The following is a 6,756-nucleotide window of genomic DNA, read 5'->3' on the forward strand; positions in this document are numbered from 1 at the left end:
CAAGGGCTCCTGGACTGTGAGAGGGCACAGGTCTGACTGAGGGGACCCCGACCCCCCGGAGTGCACGAATCTCATGTACCTGGCCTCTAGTATAATATAATAGAGTTTAGAAATGGACCCACTTATATATCTTCAGCTGATTTTTTACCAAAGTCCAAAAGCAATTCAGTGGAGAAAGAATAGTTTTTTTTTGATTAATGGTGTGCAAACAATAGATATCTATATGCCAAAAAGAACATTGTCCATAGCTTGCAACATATACACACAATGAATTATAGACCTAAGTTTAAAATCTAAAACTATAAAAGTTATCCTAGGCAAATATTTCTAAGATACAAGTAAAAATCATAATGAATTGAATATATTGAAATTGGACTTTATCAAAATAAAAAAGGTAAGCAAACAAATTTTGATCTATAAAAGTCAGAGAGGAGACTTTCCTCTGTGGAAAGAACACAGAAGTCCCTGAGGTTCAGGATCCTGTCTTCTCTTGGGAGAATGCGAAGACAAGCCATAGACTTGGAAGAAACACTTGTAAATCACATACTGATAAAGGACTTGTATTCATAATATTTGAAGAACTTCCAAAGTTTAATATGAGAAAACAAACCACACAATAAAAACTAATCAAAAAAGTTTGAACAGAGTTTTCTGCAAATAAGATATGCAATAGACAAATAAGCAGATAAGGAAAACAATAATTATTATGAGGATAATAATAATATATTTAACTAGTAAGACCTGTAGGGAAATTCTTACTGAGTTAGGATCATCTAATGTAGCAATGAATTGCTTCTTCTAAGTTCAAGCCAGAATTAATCAAACCATGAGCCCATGTTAATTAATATGACTGAGCCCTTTCTGCTGCCCTCTTTAGTTATCCTTTTTCATGGATTTTATGCAAAAAGCAAAGTCAGAAGTTATTTGGTTTAGCTATGCATAAAGATTGATTTAGTATTTGTTCTGGGAAGATATAAATTTTCTCTGCTGCTTTTGCAGTTTGTTTATAATGTTTCTTAGTTGTAAAACTGCGGAAGCCTGTCCCATGGTAGAGGTTGAGGAGATGAGATAGAGTGTTCCTTGAATAACAAATTAGATGGGGAGTCAAAAAATTATGTTGAGCTGTTAACCTTAACTGGAAATGATTGGATTATACATTGGAATCATTAATCACGGGAGTATCATACAGCCCAGGGCTTAGGGAATGGGCCAATGGCCAGATCCAAAGAGAAACCTGAGAATTGGGTTCCAGAATGGACGGAAAACCCCACCAGAAGAAGCAAAGGGACCAACAAACATCCAACTAAATTGAAATCTTAATTCTTCGATTAGGCATGTAATCCAACAAAGTGAAGGGGCAAAGAGCTGATTTATTCATTCAGAGCCTGCTCTGTGCTTGGCATTAGCAGACGGGAGTACATCACAAACAGAACAGACATGATTTGTGAGCTCTGAGTTTGCAACGTGTAGTCAGCATTTGAAAGTGTGGGAATAAGGCTTCTATACCCAGGCTTTTTCTTACTCCAAATCAGACCGAAGTTGCTAGATCTTAAATCCACAGAAGCCAGTATTAACATTAGGCTACATCATAAAAATTGAGACTGACCCCACAACTGATCTAAAAATGTTAAAAGATCATCCAGGTCTTCAGAGATACAAGCTTTTATCCAGTTAATAAGGTTCAAGTCTCTGCCAAAGCTATTCTGGCCAGAAACAAAGTCCCAGATCCCAGTAACTTCGGTATCAAGTAAGAATGGACTGCTAGAGTGAGCAGACTAGCCCACCCACAAACCCTTTATGTTTCTTTTAAATGACTTTTACTCCAAAATATTTTAAAGAAAGTATGTGTGTCATAAATTTCAAATTGTTAAAGCCTTTCATATATATCCTGAGACAAGAAAACTAGGAGATAAAAAGATATTCAGGTGTTTTCATGACTTCAGGGAATTTTTTTTGTTATTTCTTTGAACTCTATACAATAATTTAGAAATGCTTTCATTTCATTTGGTTGATGTTAATGTTATTTTATTTAAATTACCAAATGGTCCCCAGGATTATAACATTTTTCTTTTAGCATATTTGTAGTAATTACCTGCTTTAATCCATTTTTAATAACTTTTTAAAGAATTTTATATCTTTTGGTAAAACATTAAAAGCAAGGATTCTCTTTTCACCAAATATATCTGCTTTAAGAAATGTGATATTCTGGAGTTGCATATAATTTACTGAGCACTTACTATGTGTAAAGCTGTGTGTCAGTGCATAGATAATTTAATTTTATCTTTCAAACAAACCCATAATGAAGGTATTATTGATACTTTAAGTAGATTAGGAAGATGAAACTCAGTTAAGTAAACTATGCAAAGTGTCTCAGTCAATATATCCAATACTCCAAAAGTCCTTCATCTTAACTTCTGCAATATATCACATTACCACACTTACAATCCCTTTATTGTCAAGATGCTGACATTCTAAGCAGATGGTAATGTGGTTCTTTTTCCTAGTTGTTTCCACTCAGGGTTTGGCCTAAATCTGGTGTCATCTCTTTTTGGTTGCATAAAAAGTTGGACAGCCCTAGCCGGTTTGGCTCAGTGAATAGAGCATCGGCCTGCGGACTGAAGGGTCCCAGGTTTGATTCCAGTCAAGGGCACATGCCTGGATTGCAGGCTCAGTCCAACGTGCAGGAGGCAGCCAATCAATGATTCCCTCTCATCACTGATGTTTCTATCTTTCTCTTCCTTTCCCTTCCTCTCTGAAATCAATAAAAAACATATATATATTTTAAAAGTTGAACAAAGAATAACATGCATAAAGGGCAGAGATTTTAGTGAAATTCCTACTGACTCTTGATCACCTTAGGACTTTAATGGAAGAAATTTATTTCACATCTCAAAGGGAGTACGAGTTTGCTATGAATAGTCATTTATTGCACAGTGTTCTAAGACAACAGTCAAGCTAGGAGGACCATGCAACTGCACACTTTCCCAACTAAAGCACATTAGTCATGTTCTACTTTAGAACAAGAGGCAGTTCGGGGTGGGCGAGAAAAACAGAAGAAGGGCTTGTACCCACTAAGTTGTTCTATGTAAGATATGTGAAGCAAAGGTGCAAAGTTGAACTCATGAAACAAAGTGAATGGATGTATCCTCATCGGAGTGTCATGATCTCTGCTTCTTGCATTTTCCTTAACCAGCAATATATAATAGTCACCTACTTAGTACAAAAGTAATAGTTCATTTTTATTCTGGAAAATCAGTGTTTTTCATTTAGGTATGTTCTTGTTTGATTGATTTTTTTAGAAAGGATTGAATGAGTGGCTTCTACTGAGTATTTGAGTCATAAATCCAGTTAATATTTCTGGTGTGCAAATTTCAGAGTATCATATAATGCCAAAAAACTAAATAAGTATATGATTATAAAAATAACTTTGTTTTATGATTTGGTACCATTGTATGTTTGGATAAGAATATCATTTTGTTAGGAAGCAAATCAGGCCCCTAAAAAAGAAAGTAAGCATCATCCACCCATCAGTAGATTTTTAGTGTTCACTTTAAAAAATACATGCTCAAAATCACTTTGAAAATCTTTAAGAAATTCTGATTAAATGTGTTTTAAAATGTTTTGATGTGGTTATTTAAGACCTACTCTTTGAGGCAGGGTGTAGAGTTAGGGCTTTAGAAAAGATAAGCTGTTTATTATGTTCTGTATTTCCTGATTATAATGCTTGCTCTAGTTACAATTGAATGAACAATATATTTCACCCAGTACAAAATTATTTATCATTAGAGAGAAGCAGGAAGCCAGCTAGTAATATGGATGAGAAAACTTTTCCTAATTAGGCAAGAGACTAGCTTTCATGAAGATCAACATCCTCACATCCTGGCAAATTAATCTCTCTTAGCAGGAACAAGCAGGAACAGGAAAGAGGATGATGTCTTTATCTTCCACAAAAGGTAGTATTATTTTTGCGACAACAGGAGATGGAAGGGAGGAAGAGTGAGAAAAGACAACCTGATTCTGCTAACCTTGAGGTTCTTGAAGATACAAAATAGTACATATCTTTTATTTCTCATAATTCAATATCTTGCAGAAGTTAGGGGTGTGTATGTGTGTGACCTTTTTTATGCTGGCTATTAGGTTTCTTTCACTAAAAAGATGAATAAAAACCATATATCTTATACAAATCACAGCTATGAGGAGGAAGGAAATATAATGATATGTTTTATTTCAAGGAAATATAAAGATGGAAGGCACCTTTTTTACAAAAGGGGATAAAACTAGAAGGATATTGAAAGTAAATAAGAGTAGATGAAGAGTAAAAAATAGCAAATTGTAAAAAGAAGATTGTCACAAAACAGTATTGGTGGTTTTCTTTAATCTCATACTTTTTTGGTGTTTGTTATTTTGTGTTGTGATAAGTTTTAGAAGTTTGAATAAATCATTGCAATGACTCTATATTACTCAGAATTCTTTAGTCAGCCATGGAGGTTTGCTGTTCAAATCTTGCAAAAACAAAACAAAACAACAACAACAACAACAAAAACCCTAGTAAAAGTACAGTTTTCTGGGCTGGCGTGGCTCAGTGGTTGAGTGTCAACCTATGAACCAGGAGGTCACAGTTCGATTCCCAATCAGGGCACATGCCCGGCTTATGGGCTCAATCCCCAGTGTGGGGGGGAGCGGGCAGTGCAGGAGGCAGCCGATCAATGACTCTCTCTCATCATTGATGTTTCTATTTCCCTCTCCCTTCATCTCTGAAATAAAAGCCTAAGCGACCATATGGAGGAACAACCAGAACAACTGGTCGCTATGATGCTCACTGACCACCAGGGTTGCAGACACTCAATGCAGGAGCTGCCCCCTGGTGGTCAGTGCTCTCCCACAGGGGGTGCACTGCTCACCCAGAAGCTGGGCTCATCGCTGGCAAGTACAGTGGTGGTGGTGGGAGTCTCTCCCACCTCCCCAGCAGCGCTAAGGAGCAGCGAGCTGAGTGGTAAGGAACAGTGAGCAGGCGGGCGGTAAGGAGTCCGGGCTGAGGGATCCCTCCACTCCAGTGCACAAATTCCATGCACCAGGCCTCTAGTATATATATATTTCAGTTTGATCACAGCCTCTAGGTGCAGGTGCCTTCAAGCTATGCCTCATATTTTTTTTTCTCCTTACCCGAGGATATTTTTCCATTGATTTTTAGAGAGAGTGGAAGACAGAGGGAAAGCTATGCCTCAACTTTGATCCAAGGCCTCATGTTTCTGGGACACTGCTCAGCCAATGAGTATGGCAGTGGTACAAGAGGGCATTAATTTTGAGGCAGCATAGGACTCCTCAAAAAGAGTCTTTTCAATGGAGCTCCCGTGAAATTAGCTAAGATTTTTCTAAGGGCTGCACAGCTGTGTGAGTCCCATTCTACCCAATCTTCTGGCCTTCCCTCTCTCCTTTCACAGGGGCCAGACCTCTATCACCTTTGAAAGCTTTCCTTGAATGTTCCTATCACCTCTGTTATCTTTTTATGTTTTACAGGTATGTTTCCCCAGTACATTTCTTGCAATTTTAGCTCAATCTGGTCTTCTGTTTTCCAGAACGACCAACTGACACAATTGATATTGGAAGTGGTCTGTGACATCAGTGACTGAGATGGAGTTCTGCCACTGGATCCTTTGCCACATAACAAAAACTGAGGATCCCTTCCCAAGGGGTGTGTGGTACATACAGCATTTCTGCCATGAAAATAGCGTGTTCCAAAGAGTGGCTGCTTCTTCAGTTTAGGTCCAGAATAAGATAGGAGGAGCAAGATCCAGTTGAGTCCAACTAAGCTGGGCAGAGCTAAAGTCAGCCCTAGTCCTCATCTATAATAATAAAAGTGTAATATGCTAATTAGACCGGACAGCCGAACGACCTTCTGGATGTCATTCCAGACGTCCTTCTGGATGAAGCCACAGTGGCGGGGGCCAAGGCAGAGGCAGTTAGGGGCAATCAGGCAGGCAGGCAGAGTGATTAGGGGTGATCAGGCAGGCAGGCGAGCAGTTAGGGGCATCGGGTAGGCAGACAGAGTGGTTAGGGATGATGAGGCAGGCAGGCAGAGGGGTTAGAGGCAATCAGACAGGTGAGTGGTTAGGAGCCGGCGGTCCCAGATTGCGAGAGGGTGCAGGCCGGGCTGAGAGACCCCCACCCCCTGCATGAATTTTGTGCACCAGGCCTCTAGTGTAATATAAACAAAAACTAAATGCTTGTCATAAGCTGCTGACATTTTAGAGATGTTTCTTGGTGTACCAAGAATTAACTAATACATTAACCAAGGTTTAAGTTGAGGGTATTGTATAGGCTTATTATATGATTCTTTCTGTTATTTTTTTTTTTTTAGTACCAGAAGAAAGAAATTAGTAGAAAAAACTCAGCCTGCTATACATAATATGGAATTTTAATTATAAAAATCATGAAAAATGGCAATTTATATTTAACTGCTTTTTAAAGTTTGAGCTAAACAGACTCCAATACTATGCCATAATATTTTCAACCTAATATTTCCAACTCTCAACAAATTAGAATTTTACAAAGGACAGTAATTCAAGTGATAGTTAATAAATCTGTACTTACAGAGTATAGCAGAACATAGCAGATAGCATAGAATTTTATAGGGCATCTCAACCTCTTTCTCAATAAGATATAATTTGATAATCACCACGACGACTATTCATTATCTATATATATAGAATTTAAGGTTATAGCAATGTTACTCATTCTTTCAATATCTAAATAAGA

This window comes from Myotis brandtii, unplaced genomic scaffold, assembly GCF_000412655.1.
Source record: "Myotis brandtii unplaced genomic scaffold, ASM41265v1 scaffold449, whole genome shotgun sequence".
NCBI classification, from domain to species: domain Eukaryota; kingdom Metazoa; phylum Chordata; class Mammalia; order Chiroptera; family Vespertilionidae; genus Myotis; species Myotis brandtii.